Raw genomic sequence first — 16,265 nt, 5'->3', positions numbered from 1 at the left:
GTTGGCAATTCAAACTCACAATAGCACTTAAAATCACTTACTTTCACACAGTTTTTCAATAAATATTTTATACTGTTTCATCCACTAGCTAATTAAGTCTTTGTAATCATCTTAATTGCACAAGAACTATCATTAAGGCTAAACGAGGTGGAATGAAGTATGATGAGAAACGTCGATTTCAAACCAGTGCCACACTACAAGATCCTTTCCAGGAGAGTGAACAGATTAGGGAGACACCTCCTGCAGCATTAACTTGCTACTGCTAGATGAAAGAAGAGAAACGTAGTAGGACAGACAACAACTAGAATATGCGGAACACATGATATATCGTGGGTGTAGTAGTTGCGTGGGCATAAAAGGATTAGCACAACATGGCTGAAAATGGAAGATATCACAAAACCAGTGAAATAGTGGTGACTTGAACAAACAATTGTGAAACTGATGGAGCTTTTTTTCCTTGCAGGGATAAATAGCTTCCCGGTGAATAGCATCTGCTCTTCGGAATACCTTCCTTGGGTGCCACAACACAGTCTCGCAACTGTTAACGCTGGACATCCGCAGCAACAACACCTTCCGAGTATTCCACTTGCTTTAAAACTTGTATCTTGAATTTACATTTCTTATGTTACGATTTTTAAACAATAAATATGTACTATCTGCTGCCTTTTCGTGTACTTATTGAGTGACGGCTACGATAAGGCATTCACTACGCTGTTCACAGTATCTTATCCGCAGTACTATTTCCTTAGCAGTAATTAAACCCACACTTGTATTACCCCTATCTGACTTCGTATCTATAACCCCGTATTCAACTGACCAGAAGTCCTGTTCCTTCTGCCACAAAACATCTCTAATTCCCATTACATCTAACTTCAACCAACCTGCCTGATTAAGGGCACGCTACATATTCCGATTCATAAAACGTCAGTTTTCTTTCTTCTGACTACGCCTGGAGATCCGAATGGGGGACCATTTTACCAGTGGAATATTTTACTCAAGAAGCTTAGTAAACGCCTTATCGTAGCCAAAATAGACACGAAGCCCATACCCAGTACAGCAGCACACGTTTATGTACCAACTATCTCCGCAGATGTTGAAGAGATTGAAGAAATGTATGATGAGGTAAAAGAAATCATTGAGACAGTTAAGGGAGACGAAAATTTAATTGTGATGGGGGACTAGGAATGAAACAGAAAGCCGAAGGGTAATATTTTGCTTCAGAGCATGATGTAACAATCACTAACACTTTGTTTAAGACTCATGAAAGAATGTTGTATAAATGGAAGAGACCTGGAGGCAACGGAAGGTTTCAGATTATGTAATCGTGAAACAGGAATTTAGAAATCAGATTTTAAATAGTGAGAAATTTCCGTGGCAGATGGTTATGACTGTAGATTAAAAATGAAGAAATTGCAAAAAGGTAGGAAATTAAGGGGATGGGGATCTGGATAACTTGAAAGAAACATAGGCTGTTGAGAGTTTCAGAGGGAGCACTAGGCAACAGTTGACACCAGAATACAGTAGAAGACAAATGGGTAGCTTTAGAAGATGAAATAGTGGAGGAACAAACAGGTAAAAAACAAACCTAGTAGAAAACCTCAGGCAAAACAGGAGAATTGAATTTAACTGAAGAAAGCTGAAAATATGAAAAAGCAGCAAATGAAGCAAGAGAAAGGGAATACAGATATCTAAAAAAGGATACTGTCAGTAAATGCAAAAAAATGGCTAAGCAAGAATGGCTGGAGAACAAATGTAAGAATATTTTATAAATGTATTTCACTGGGGGAAAAATAAATACCGATTACAGGAAAATTAAAGAGACTTTTGGAGACAAGGAGAGGAACTCTATGAATATCAAGAGCTCAGATGGAAAACCAGTACTAAGCTAACTAAAAAAGCTAAAAGGTTAAAGGACTATGTAGAGGGACTGTACCAGGGAGATGAACTTGAAGACAATATGAGAGAACAGAAGAGGACGTAGATGTAGATTAGGTAGGAGATATGACACTGCGAAAATAATTTCACAGAACAGTCGAAACAAGGCACCGAGTGTATAAGATATTTCACCAGAGCTACTGATCTCCTTGGGAGAGCCAGCCAAGACAAAATTCATCTATGTGATGGGCAAGATGCATGAGATAGGCGAAAAAACCTCAGATTTCAAGAACAATGTAGTAATTCCAATTCCAAAGAAAGCAGGTGCTGACAGGTGTGAAAATTACCAAACTATCAATTTAATAAATCATAGCTATAAAATACTAATACGAATTCTTTAAAGAAGAATTGAAAAACTGGTAGTAGCCGACCTTAGGGACGATCTGTTTGGATGCCGGACAAAATTTAGGAACACGCGAGACAATACTCAAAATGGCTCAAATGGTTCTGAGCACTATGGGACTCAACATCTGAGGTCATCAGTCCCATAGACTTAGAACTACTTAAACCTAAGGACATCACACACATCCATGTCCGAGGCATGCGACCGTAGCAGCAGCGCGGTTCCGGACTGGAGCGCCTAGAACCGCTCAGACAATACTGACCCTACGACTTACCTTATAACGTACTTTAAAGGAAGGCAAACCAACGTTTAAAGCATTTGAATGGAATACTCTCTTCATATTGTGAAGGTAGCAGGAGTAAACCACAGGCAGCGAAAGGCTATTTACAACTTGTATAGAAACCAGAAGATAGTTATAAGAGTCGAAGGGAATGAAACTCGAACAGTAATTAAGAAAGGAGCGAGACAGGGTTGTAGCCTATTCCCCACGTTATTCAGTCAATACATTGAGCAAGGAGTACAAAGAAAAATTTGGAGGAGGAATAAAAGTTCAGGGAAAAAAATAAAAACCTTGAGGTTGGCCGACGACATAATTCTGTCAGGGACAGCAAGACTTGAAAGAGTAGTTGAACAGAATGGACAGTGTTTTCGAAGGAGAGGGTAAGATGAATACCAAAAAAATCAAGAAAAAGGTAATGGAATGTAGCTGAGTTAAATGACCTGATGCTGAGAGAGTTAGATTAGGAAACGAAACACGAAAGTAGTAGATAGGTGTTGCTGTTTGGACAGCAAAATAAATGATAGTGGACGAAGTAGAGAGAATATAAAATGTGGACTGTTAATGGCAAGAAAAGCGTTTCTGAAAAAGATAATGTAGAGTTAAGTGTTAGGAAGACTTCTATGAAGGTATCTGAAGTGTAGCCATGTGTGGAAGTGAAACACGGACGATAAACAGTTTACACAAGAACAGAATAGAAGCTTACGAAAAGTGGCGCTGCAGAATGCTGAAGAATAGAAGGGTGGATCTTGTAACTAATGAGGAGGTACTGAATATAACTGAATATAACAAGTTGACTAGAAAAAGGGGTCACTTGGTGAGACACATTCTGAGACATCAAGGGATCACGAATAATTTAATATTGGTGGGACGTGTGGGGTTAAAAATTGTAGGAGACCAAGAGATGAATACAGTGGCAAATGAAGTGACACAATTTCAGTGATTTTACTGGTCTCATACAAATATGATTTTATGTGTGTAGATATAAGCGGAGAGTGAAAATTGGTACCAAGGCAGGGATCGAACCTGGGTCTCCTGATTACTACGCACGTGCGCTGGAGACGAGGCCACCTTGGGACAGCGGCTCACAGAACTGCACGGATTACCATGTCACGCCTCCTTCCTCAATCCAAATTCTCACTGCCGTCTCAGTTTACATCAAAGTCCCTATTATAACACCCTAATTTCTGAAACCCTAGTAAACAACCCTTTGTTGTAAAATAAGTAGGAAAATTAGTCATCCTGGCAGTGACGGCAGCTACTGAAGACAAAGTTTACACTTGTGATAATTCGTTCAACAGGAATGTCATGTGAATAATAACATTTATCATGAAATAAAGACTGAATGAAAGAATACGATAGGATACGCAACAAATACATCAAAGTAGGAACTGCAAAATAATTAATAACGAAGGTTAAAGCCCAGATGGTAAATTGGCCAAAGATAACATTTACCATAGAAGAGAGTTGTAGACGTATCGAAAAGGAAGTTCGAGGTGACTTCAATGTAACTCGGAAATGGAAATGTTAGCTTCAGTTGCTGTCTAGTCGCTCTCTAGTACTATCGCGATCGTAGCATGCATGTAAGAGCTACTAGATTGTTTTAAGCCAATCGGAAGTTTGAAAGTTTTGCGATATAGACTGAAGCATTATTCAGAAGCCATGCAAAAGCAGAGTCATCTTTACCGTTAGCAAGATAACGCGATACGGAGATTCGCGACGAAATTAAATCGTGTGAGATTCGTGATGGGACTTAACCTTCGTGACACTGAATAAGCACGAACATTCAACGACATTGAAAGAGAAAGATCGCCGACAGAAAAACAATGATTAGTCTCGAGTAGGTAACATACAAACGCAAACACGCAGCACGTACAATTTCTCCGAGTTGTCGGAAGTTGTCTTCAACGACAGGATTACTGATGCAAACGGAAGCAATTCCCTGAGTGAGAAATCGGTGTGCGTGCTCAGTGTAGGGACAATTAATTACAAGAAACAATAAAACTGGATTCAAACTTTAATTCTTCGTGTCGACTACATAACTGAATAGACATTATCATGTGTATTAGTGATAATTAATTGACTATTAGAATATTCCATAATGTGGCCACGACTTGGTTGATATATTGAAGATTCAATGCTGTATATGATTAATATTCAACATCCATTGTGTAACCGGGCATAATAAAAAGAAGAACTACAGTTAGCTAGTTCGCACAAGCTGAAAAGTCTGTGGTGGACTCACAAAAAAACAAAATTGGTGGTCATCACTTTAAAATTATTGACCGTGTGGATAAAAATCAAAGTATCAATACTTTTTCAGAAGTTCGGGGCTGTGTCTGAAAAGGTTGATGCCTTGGTTGAGAATGACAATTGTATCACGTAAAGAATAGAGGCATTAACTGGTCGTTTGAATGATTTAGAGAAAAATTCGTCAAGTAAAATGGATATACACTCCTGGAAATGGAAAAAAGAACACATTGACACCGGTGTGTCAGACCCACCATACTTGCTCCGGACACTGCGAGAGGGCTGTACAAGCAATGATCACACGCACGGCACAGCGGACACACCAGGAACCGCGGTGTTGGCCGTCGAATGGCGCTAGCTGCGCAGCATTTGTGCACCGCCGCCGTCAGTGTCAGCCAGTTTGCCGTGGCATACGGAGCTCCATCGCAGTCTTTAACACTGGTAGTATGCCGCGACAGCGTGGACGTGAACCGTATGTGCAGTTGACGGACTTTGAGCGAGGGCATATAGTGGGCATGCGGGAGGCCGGGTGGACGTACCGCCGAATTGCTCAACACGTGGGGCGTGAGGTCTCCACAGTACATCGATGTTGTCGCCAGTGGTCGGCGGAAGGTGCACGTGCCCGTCGACCTGGGACCGGACCGCAGCGACGCACGGATGCACGCCAAGACCGTAGGATCCTACGCAGTGCCGTAGGGGACCGCACCGCCACTTCCCAGCAAATTAGGGACACTGTTGCTCCTGGGGTATCGGCGAGGACCATTCGCAACCGTCTCCATGAAGCTGGGCTACGGTCCCGCACACCGTTAGGCCGTCTTCCGCTCACGCCCCAACATCGTGCAGCCCGCCTCCAGTGGTGTCGCGACAGGCGTGAATGGAGGGACGAATGGAGACGTGTCGTCTTCAGCGATGAGAGTCGCTTCTGCCTTGGTGCCAATGATGGTCGTATGCGTGTTTGGCGCCGTGCAGGTGAGCGCCACAATCAGGACTGCATACGACCGAGGCACACAGGGCCAACACCCGGCATCATCGTGTGGGGAGCGATCTCCTACACTGGCCGTACACCACTGGTGATCGTCGAGGGGGCACTGAATAGTGCACGGTAGATCCAAACCCTCATCGAACCCATCGATCTACCATTCCTAGACCGGCAAGGGAACTTGCTGTTCCAACAGGACAATGCCTGTCCGCATGTATCCCGTGCCATCCAACGTGCTCTAGAAGGTGTAAGTCAACTACCCTGGCCAGCAAGATCTCCGGATCTGTCCCCCATTGAGCATGTTTGGGACTGGATGAAGCGTCGTCTCACGCGGTCTGCACGTCCAGCACGAACGCTGGTCCAACTGAGGCGCCAGGTGGAAATGGCATGGCAAGCCGTTCCACAGGACTACATCCAGCATCTCTACGATCGTCTCCATGGGAGAATAGCAGCCTGCATTGCTGCGACAGGTGGATATACACTGTACTAGTGCCGACATTGTGCATGCTCTGTTGCCTGTGTCTATGTGCCTGTGGTTCTGTCAGTGTGATCATGTGATGTATCTGACCCCAGGAATGTGTCAATAAAGTTTCCCCTTCCTGGGACAATGAATTCACGGTGTTCTTATTTCAATTTCAAGGAATATATATATATATATATATATATATATATATATATATATATATATATATATATATATATATATATATATATATATGCTAGATAAAACTAGAAAACTAAGAGAAGATCTATCTGAATGGATAGAAAACAGAACAGTAGAAGTTGACGGATAGGTGCGTTCAGCTATTGAGGGCACCCAAAAGCAAGGACGGGGGCAGGTAACGACCGGTAATTCTTCGATAGAGACCTTTGTAAAAGAAGTTTGGCAATTAAACTCAAAATTGTCGATGAATGTGCTAAAGGCTGTGAATCGGCAGTTGGTATCGCTCGTTCTTCCGAGCAACCATCAGGAAGCAATTCAGAGGGGGAAAATGAACTAATACGTAACAATGTGAAATATAAATGCGAGAGAAAACACCCGCGAGTGCAACATAGCACGTATGTAGGTGAACCGTGGGAAACGAACAGCCAATCAGACCAGGAGGACGATCCTTACGTTCAGAGAGGATAAATTACATCATTAAAAGTATAACATAGTATCTTTAAAAGCAGGCAGTTCGCGACAATTTCGAATGAAACGAATAACCTCAACGCCAGAGTATTTATCAATTCCTTTAAAGAGAATATTTCCCCGTAGTTGGACGGAGTATGATAAATTACAGTTTATACTACCGAAAATTGTGGGAGAAGCAGCGTTATGGGCCGCTGAAGTCGGCGAGACCTGCAACATGTGTTCTGAGTTTGAAAGATTATTTCTAGCTAAATATTGGTCCATAAGTAAACAAAAGAAACTGTGGAAGGAAGTATACCAACCAGAATTTTACTACCCAAAAAAGGAAACACTTAGACAGTATTTCGAACGCTGTTTGAATAAGACGCGTTATTGGACCTAACCGATTTTGGTTGAAATCAGTGGTTTAAAGTGGAGCTGTGGAACACACACACACACACACACACACACACACACACACACACACAAACGTGCATCAATTTTTATAATATGTATGTACGGATGCTTTAGAATGTATGCAGTTACGTCTACGTTGACTACAGCAATGAAACACCAAAATTTTTGATAGCGTCAAACTAAACTCAATGAAGCCTAGACGTAAAGTAATGTATTACATCTAGAAGTAGAATCATTTTTGTGAGAGTTACTGTTGGTGATACAATTTGCAAAAAACTGTAAAAATTAAATTTATGGTTTCATGAATAAAATTTAGGATTATTATATTATGTTTTACATCAAAATTCTCAGCGTAACAGCGTGTATCTTATGATACTTTGTAGTTAGAGAAAATCAGCCTGCTTTTTAGACACTTGTGAATTTTGTGTAATTTATAGTGACTGGCATTCGCAATGGTAGCAGCTATAGGGGAACAGTTAAGTCACATGAACTGCAATAGATGATAAGTGAATACGAATCACATTACGACTGCCTTGTTCACAATAATGATATTTTGTTTATCTTTTGCTTGTGAAAGATATCCCATATCCCAAAAGTTTCTGTTTCTTAATTATTTTTAACGACTTAGTTATTTGGATTAAGGTTAATTATATACAAGTGAAGATAATAAAAAGCAAATATCTTCCATTTAGATTTGAGATTTTGAATAGTTTAAGTGCAATACTCGACGAATCACATAAAAACTTTACTTGGGCTAGTTGGTTGTAGTAGCTATCGAAGAACATGTGTTTGTTGCTTCACTCAGTTTCGCCACTGTTAATCACAACTTTTATATGCATTATCAAAAAAAAAAAAAGCTTTTTATTACGAATAAAAGACGAAAATTTGTTTCCTAGTTGGTATTTCTAAAGTACTACAGAGTAAAAGAATATAGTTTTGTGAGGTAACCTTTTCTAGAGAAACTTTAAGTACTATGTAAAAGAAGCTAGAGTTTATTTAGTGAAAATTGTTTTATGCTTACCATTTACATAGTTGCTAATGCGATGTACTAGAGAGTTGCTACCTTAGTCTTTTGTTTATGTCGAAAATTCTAATGTGCAGTGTCAGACGGGTTTTCAGAAGTACGAATTTCTGGTATAGCTCTTGAAATAACGTTATAAAAGTAACAGTAACATTTCAAAAGTCGTAATAACATCATAACAGTAGAAATAACATGTTATTTCCACGGTAATACGAATGTCATGTGGTCAGTGCATTCATTTATACCGTCATATAGCGCATCACCGAAGCACGTATTTCAGCCAGCAGATGGCACTTTCCTTTATACCTTAATGTTATTTTAGCAGTTATGCTTCCAAGGTTATAACATCACAGCGGATTTTTAGGTCGTGAAAAGTGCATTTCAGGTGCCTAAAATAGGCTGTTACAGCACGTCATTTAGGCTGTAGAAGACCTGAATCAAGGCCTAAAAACTGTTATGCGGAGAAATCAACCATAATATAAGATACACAGTGCTGACATATAAACATATTATTATTAATTAAAAATAAGGAAAATGAAAATATGAGCAGTTGTTCAACACAGCAAACATTTTACTAGTTTAATGTTCAAACTGATACCAAACCATTTTAGTTTTTCCAAAACAAAAATACGATATAAAGTATACATACACACACAAACACACACACACAAACACACACACACAAACATATACACCAGTGGTTTCAAACGTTGAAACCATAGTTAGCTTCACAGAAAATAAATAAAACCTCTTTTAGGTCTTCCAGTGAAAAACTGGTACTTATCGATCAGTATTAATTTATATGCAGAAAAAGAACACTCTTCATCAACGGATGTCAAGTATATACTTGACTTTCGGTATATGTTCGACAGGAGCGCTGCAATCAAGAGGATTTTCCGCTAAGTGTGTTTGCTGTTACGCGCAAGTCCGTCAGGCCGATGTTCCTCTGCGAAACCGTTTGCAATTTTTGTCCGTACTTTTCCTCCCACCTCACCTGGCACTTCATTCATTTTATTTTTATCTTCTATCAGTAAAGGAATGTTCTAGTTGATGGGCCTCCCTGAGCGTTCCAATTCGGAAATAATTGTTGCCATAAATATGTAGTTGGCTCTAACGTAAGTCGCATCCTGATGGATTTATGGATTTCTGAGTAATTGTTTTGCTTAAGTTAGAGATGTAGTAGATTTTCAGTTACCTCTTTGGCTGCTGGTATATGTTTACTGTAGTTTTACGCTGCTGCTAACCATTTTCTCCAGGCGGTATCAACAGGTTCACGTGGTTAGGGAACATCTGGAAGTTGTTCCTTGAAAGCCGGTGTCCTTGCTGGTGCCTTAACAAAATATTTCTTTACTGTTGAGGAATTCCAACCTTACTTGTTCTGCTATATAGTTCAAAAATATGCTACGTATGTTTTATGCAGCATCAAATACTTGAAATAATTGAAACGCTGCAACCATACATGCAGCAGCATCTATGAAATTCAGATTTTGACAAAGTCTGCAATTGTCTGCTGTTAGGAATCAAGTTAAGTCCTGGATGGCGCATGGGTCCGGCTTGCAAAGAATCAGATTTGCAGTGTACCGACCAATTTAGTTAGCAGTTTCATCCAGAGAAATCCTTATGCAAGGCTCACGAATATCTTCTCGGATTCTGTGCACTGCGTCATTGTAAGTTCAAACAAATTTTACGCAACGTTGACTACGTAGGAACAAACTGATAGCAGGACTTCTCAAGAGGATCTCTGAAAATATGATTTAATAGTTTTAGAAGAGATACGTTTGATATAACAATAGCATGGCATAAGTCGCTGCAGAACTGGTTGTGTTTACTGGATTCATCAGATGCGTTTGTTAAAAATGTTAGCATTAACACAACATTTGCCTCATGAAAGGCTCCATCTGCACGTAGAATTGAGTGGGATTTTTATCACTCAGAACCTAATAAAAAAACTGGGTGGTATATAGAAATACATATAAGAACTGTTTAGTATTGTTAAGGTTCACCGCCTCCCCTCCATGAACCATGGACCTTGCCATTGGTGGGGATGCTTGCGTACCTCAACTACACAGATAGTCGTACCCGTAGGTGCAACCACAACGGAGGGATATCTGTTGAGAGGCCAGACAAACGTGTGGTTCCTGAAGAGGGGCAGCAGCCTTTTCAGTAGTTGCAGGGGCAACAGTCTGGATGATTGACCGATCTGGCCCTGTAACACTAACCAAAACGGCCTTGCTGTTGTGGTACTGCGAATGGCTGAAAGCAAGGGGAAACTACAGCCGTAATTTTTTGCGAGGGCATGCAGCTTTACTGTATGATTAAATGATGATGGCGTCCTCTTGCGTAAAATATTCCGGAGGTAAAATAGTCCCCTATTCGGATCTCTGGGAGGGGACTACTCAGGAGGACGTCGTTATCAGGAGAAAGAAAACTGTCGTTCTACGGATCGGAGCGTTGAATGTCAGATCCCTTAATCGGGCAGGTAGGTTAGAAAATGTAAAAAGGGAAATGGATAGGTTAAAGTTAGATATAGTGGGAATTAGTCAAGTTCGGTGCCAGGAGGAACAAGACTTTGTAACGTCTCCGCTCTTGCGTACGTTAACTGTTTAAAGCCTGTACTATGATAAGTTGACGGGCTTCACCTTCTAAGCAAGGATTTTATTCAATATGATGACCGCGTGTACCTAAATGGAAGCAAAATCGGACCTATACCCAGTAACAACAATGATACGTCGAGCTAGTGTAAAGTGCCACTACACGTTAATACGGACAAGAAACCTACGCAGCAGATGCTACCAATTATTAATAATACGGTCGCCAGCCTAATTAGGAATTACGTGAGTTTTTTCCTTGTACAAGTGGATGTACGTACAACCATAACCACACTGCATTATATGGAAAATTTTAGAACCCGAAAAATCTACTGAACTAGTATTTTTCCTTTCTGTACTGATTTGGACGAGCTACAAACACACAACATTACACTACAATGATTACTACACACTGCATTTTGTCTATTGATCCAACTGAAATCGGGCATAGGTTGCCCTAGAAATAGCACTTTTGAAACACATATACAATGTCAATCTTAATAAGGAAAAAAACACTGATAAATTTAGGGTTTATATTGGCTTTCACTTTGCAGATCAAATTAGTTCAGTGCACTTCACTATTTAAATGAACAGAAATGAAAAGAATGAAAAAGGGGGGGGGGGCTGAAACTGTTATGGTCACTGTGTTGAAACTATTAATTATTGGACACATGAAGCACTCAAGATTTAAAAAATATGGGTTACTATTCGTTTGGCTTATTAATTCCTCATTTAACTACCATTATTTTTGTTTCTGTTTAATTAAGCTTCATTACTAAATCACTTTCAACATTATCTTCAAAATTTGTCAGGTCTATTATTTACCAAAATATTCATTAACAACAAAGCTCTTTAAATATCTTTCTAGCATAGATAGTTCTGCACGTAATTCTTATTAACATGAATTTTAAATCTTCATTTCGGGACACTCGGATTGCACAACATGCGGAAAGGACCCTGTCCAGGTTAGTGATTAGGATCATTAATTAATAGGGCAATTCTGGTAAAAGTCAAGTTATTATTGAACAGTTAGAAACAAATTTAACACTGGTCCATACGGATACACTTGTAAAGAATTGACCTGTGCAAGTCGATGCGGCGGTTGGCGGGCAGCGAGATGGCGAGGCGCACAGCACACGTACAATCACAGCTATGGCTCTTGCTGTATTGGCACTTTGCTTCTTCTTAACGTTGTAATCCTTTCCAATTCAGTGCCTAATGGATATAGCCATGCTGTATAGTCGTCGGAAACGGCACATCCGAGGCTCAAATGAAACCACTTTTTCCAGGATAGCCTCCTCGATCCGGAACGTGTTCCTCAGACCGGTGCCCAACTCCGACTTTGACTGACTGACTGAGCCCGTTGTGCCGTGCCGCGCCTGTGTGCATTTTCCCGCGCTCGCCTGCCATCCACCTTCTACCTCTCCCCTACAGGTAGGGTATTCACCAAAGGTTTTACATTCCACATATCCTAATACATTGCCTACGTATGGACCAGGCGTACAATTACAACTTTCACATCTTACAATATTCCCAACATTATTTAAACTTCATTTCTATTATAACATTACTTGAAATGTAACATAAATATTAAAATTTACATCGAAATGTGTTTACATTTTCTTTAACATAATGACACGAAAAGAAAAAGAAATGAAATTAAACCTTGCTTACACTAATTTAGCGAAAATCAGAAGAAAAATTTTTATATGTACAGTTGTTGTTACAACTCTTGGTCAGGTCAATACAGGGTTACAAATATAAAATCAAATAGCGATAATGCAGGAGTAGGTTTAATAATGCTTAAAAAATAGGAGAGCGGGTAAGCTACTACAAACGGCATAGTGAACGCACTATTGTGGCCAAGATAGACACGAAGCCCATGCCTACTACAGTAGTACAAGTTTATATGCCAACTAGCTCTACAGATGATGAAATTGATGAAATGTATGATGAGATAAAAGAAATTATTCAGGTAGTGAAGGGAGACGAAAATTTAGTAGTCATAGGTGACTGGAATTCGACAGTAGGAAAAGGAAGAGAAGGCAACGTAGTAGGTGAATATGGATTGGGGCTAAGAAATGAAGGAGGAAGCCACCTGGTAGAGCCGGCCGGAGTGGCTGCGCGGTTAAAGGCGCTTCAGTCTGGAACCGCGCGACCGCTACGGTCGCAGGTTCGAATCCTGCCTCGGGTATGGATGTGTGTGATGTCCTTAGGTTAGTTAGGTTTAAGTAGTTCTAAGTTCTATGGGACTTATGACCACAGCAGTTGAGTCCCATAGTGCTCAGAGCCATTTGAACCATTTGAACCACCTGGTAGAATTTTGCACAGAGCATAACTTAATCATAGCTAACATTTGGTTCAAGAATCATGAAAGAATGTTGTATACATGGAAGAACCCTGGAGATACTAGAAGGTTTCAGATAGATTATATAATGGTAAGACAGATTTAGGAACCAAATTTTAAATTGTAAGACATTTCCAGGGGGAGATGTGGACTCTGACCACAGTCTATTGGTTATGAACTGTAGATTAAAACTGAAGAAACTGCAAAAAGGAGGGAATTTAAGGAGATGGGATCTGGATAAACTGAAAGAACCAGAGGTCGTACAGAGTTTCAGGGACAGCATAAGGGAACAATTGACAGGAATGGGGGAAAGAAATACATTAGAAGAAGAATGGGCAGCTTTGAGGAATGAAATAGTGAAGGCAGCAGATGATCAAGTTGGTAAAAAGACGAGGGCTAGTAGGAATCCTTGGGTAACAGAAGAGATACTGAATTTAATCGATGAAAGTAGAAAATACAAAAATTCAGTAAGTGAAGCAGGCAAAAAGGAATACAAATGTCTCAAAAATTAGATCGACAGGAAGTGCAAAATGGCTAAGCAGGACAAATGTCAGGATGTAGAGGCATATCTCACGAGGGTTTAGATAGATACTGCCTACAGGAAAATTAAAAAGACCTTTGGAGAAAAGAGAACCACTTGCCTGAATATAAAGAGCTCAGATGGAAACCCAGTTCTAAGCAAAGAAGGGAAAGCAGAAAGGTGGAAGAAAGGTCACTTTGAATGACTGTAATATTTTCCCAACAATACTTAGAAGAAATGGTATAGAGCTGACTTCTCAACTACCCTTTCATCAGAGAATCGCTTCCTTGTTGAATTCTCACAAAACCCCTGGGTCTTATATATACAGCATTTGATTTTGAGAAGGTATGTCCTGCATCAAGTTACAGACCCCTGATAATTTTCTTGAAGTCCTGTCACATTCTGACAGCACTGTTCCACCAGTTAAAAGACTGCAAGGGGGTGGGGCAAGAAGGGGGGGTGGCAGGGGGCAGGTGTGGAGGGGCAGAGAGTGGAGAGTGGGTGAGTGCCAAAGGCGCCCTCGGCTGGTGGTGTTAACTATGTCAGTTGGTCTCTGAACCTCAAGGTGAACACACAAAACTTGATATTCTCGCCAATAAATTTGAATATCCTGCCACATTTTGAATTTTCCACTAATATTTCGTTCTTCAACCATTTCCAGGGATGGTGTTGGAGGGTGGGAGGGGAGGGTAGGTGAGGTGGGGGAGGCGAGGTGGGGGAGGCAAGGCGAGGCCAGGTGATAGGAGGGGAGGTGGAAGGGACCTGTGTTCAGGCTGGGGAAGTCCCATGATGTAATCAGGGATGGGGCAGGTCGCTCCTGAATGTATGCAAACCTGCACAAACAAAGTGGGATGATGCACTCTTTGCCCCACTACTTCTGTCTTTAATCTAGTGATACATGCTTCTAAACCCTAACATTTGTCCTCTAACCATCCTGTTTATCCATTTTGTACTTTTTGTCAATCTTATTTTTTAGATGTTTGTATTTCATTTCATCTGCCTCATTTATTATATTTTCTCCTTTCATCGATCAAAATAATTTTTCTCGTATCAACTAAGGATTTCTCTTAGGCCTCGTTATTTTTCCTATTTGATCATCTACTGCTTTCACTATTTAATCTCTCAAAACTACTCATTCCTCTTCTACTGTATTCCTTTATCCTGTTCTTGGTAATAGTTCCCTAATACTTCCTCTAAAACTCTCAATAACTTCTCGTTCTTTCAGTCTGTCCATGTGTCATCTCCATAATTTCCTACCAATTTGCAATTCATTCAGTTTTAATCTGCTGTTCATAACCAGTAAATTGTGGTCAGAGTCCATGTCTGCCCCTGGAAATGTCTTACAATTTAAAATATTGTTCCAAAATCTCTGTTATCATTATATAATCAATCTGAAACCTTCCAGTGTCTCCAGGTCTCTTGCACGAATTCAGTCTTCTTTCGAGATTTTTAAACCAAATGTTAGCGATGATTAAATTACGTTCTGTGCAAAATTCTACCAGGCGGTTTCTTCTTTCATTCCTTTCCCTAGTCCATATTCACCTGCTATTTTTCCTTCTCTTCCTTTTCCTATTATTGAATATAAGTTCACCATTACTAATCAATTTTCGTTTTCTTTAACTATCTGAGTAATTTCTTTCAACTCACCATACGTTTCTTCAACCTCTTCAACCTCTTCATCAAGCTGTTTAGAATATAAGCTTGAATTAAGTCGTGAGTGTCGGCATCATGTCTATCTCAGCCATAATAAAGCATTCACTTTGTTGTTTGTAATAGCTTATCCGCATTCCTATTTCCTTATTAGTTATAGAACCTAATCCTGCATAGACCCTACTTGATTTTGTATTTATGACACTGCATTCATCTGACCAGACATCCTGTTCCTCTTGCCATTGAACTTCACTAATTCCCACTACTAACCTATCCATTCCCTTTTTTAAATTTTGTAACTTACCTGCCCAATTAAGGGCTCCGACGTTCCACATTCCAATACATAGCAAGCTAGTTTTGTTTTTCCTGATAACGAGAACCTCCTGATTGCTGCCCCCACTCCCCTGACCATGATGTCTGAATGCAGGACTACTTTACCTCCAGAATATTTTACCCAAGATTATGCCACATTACCTAACTATACAGTAGAGCTGCATGCCCTTGGGGAAAATTATGGCTGTAGTTTCCTCTTGTTTTCAGCCAGTCACCGTAGCACCACAGCAAGGCAGTTTGGTTGATGTTAAAAGACCAGATCAGTCAATCTTCCAGGCTGTTGCCCCTGAAACTACTGAAAAGGCTGCTGGCCGCTTCAGGAACAACACTTCCTCTGGCCTCTCATACGTGCCTCACCATTGTAGTTGCACCTACCATACGGCTATCTGTATTGCTGAGGCAGGTGAGCCTTCCAAGCCACCCCACTGCGAAAAGGTCTGTGGTTCATGGGAGGGGGGTTACATGGATGTTCTGGTGCCGAAATGTTCATTCAA

This window comes from Schistocerca nitens, chromosome 9 (genome assembly GCF_023898315.1).
Source record: "Schistocerca nitens isolate TAMUIC-IGC-003100 chromosome 9, iqSchNite1.1, whole genome shotgun sequence".
NCBI classification, from domain to species: Eukaryota; Metazoa; Arthropoda; class Insecta; order Orthoptera; family Acrididae; genus Schistocerca; species Schistocerca nitens.
The sequence above is the reverse complement of the archived record's forward strand: the minus strand, read 5'-3'. Positions refer to the sequence as shown.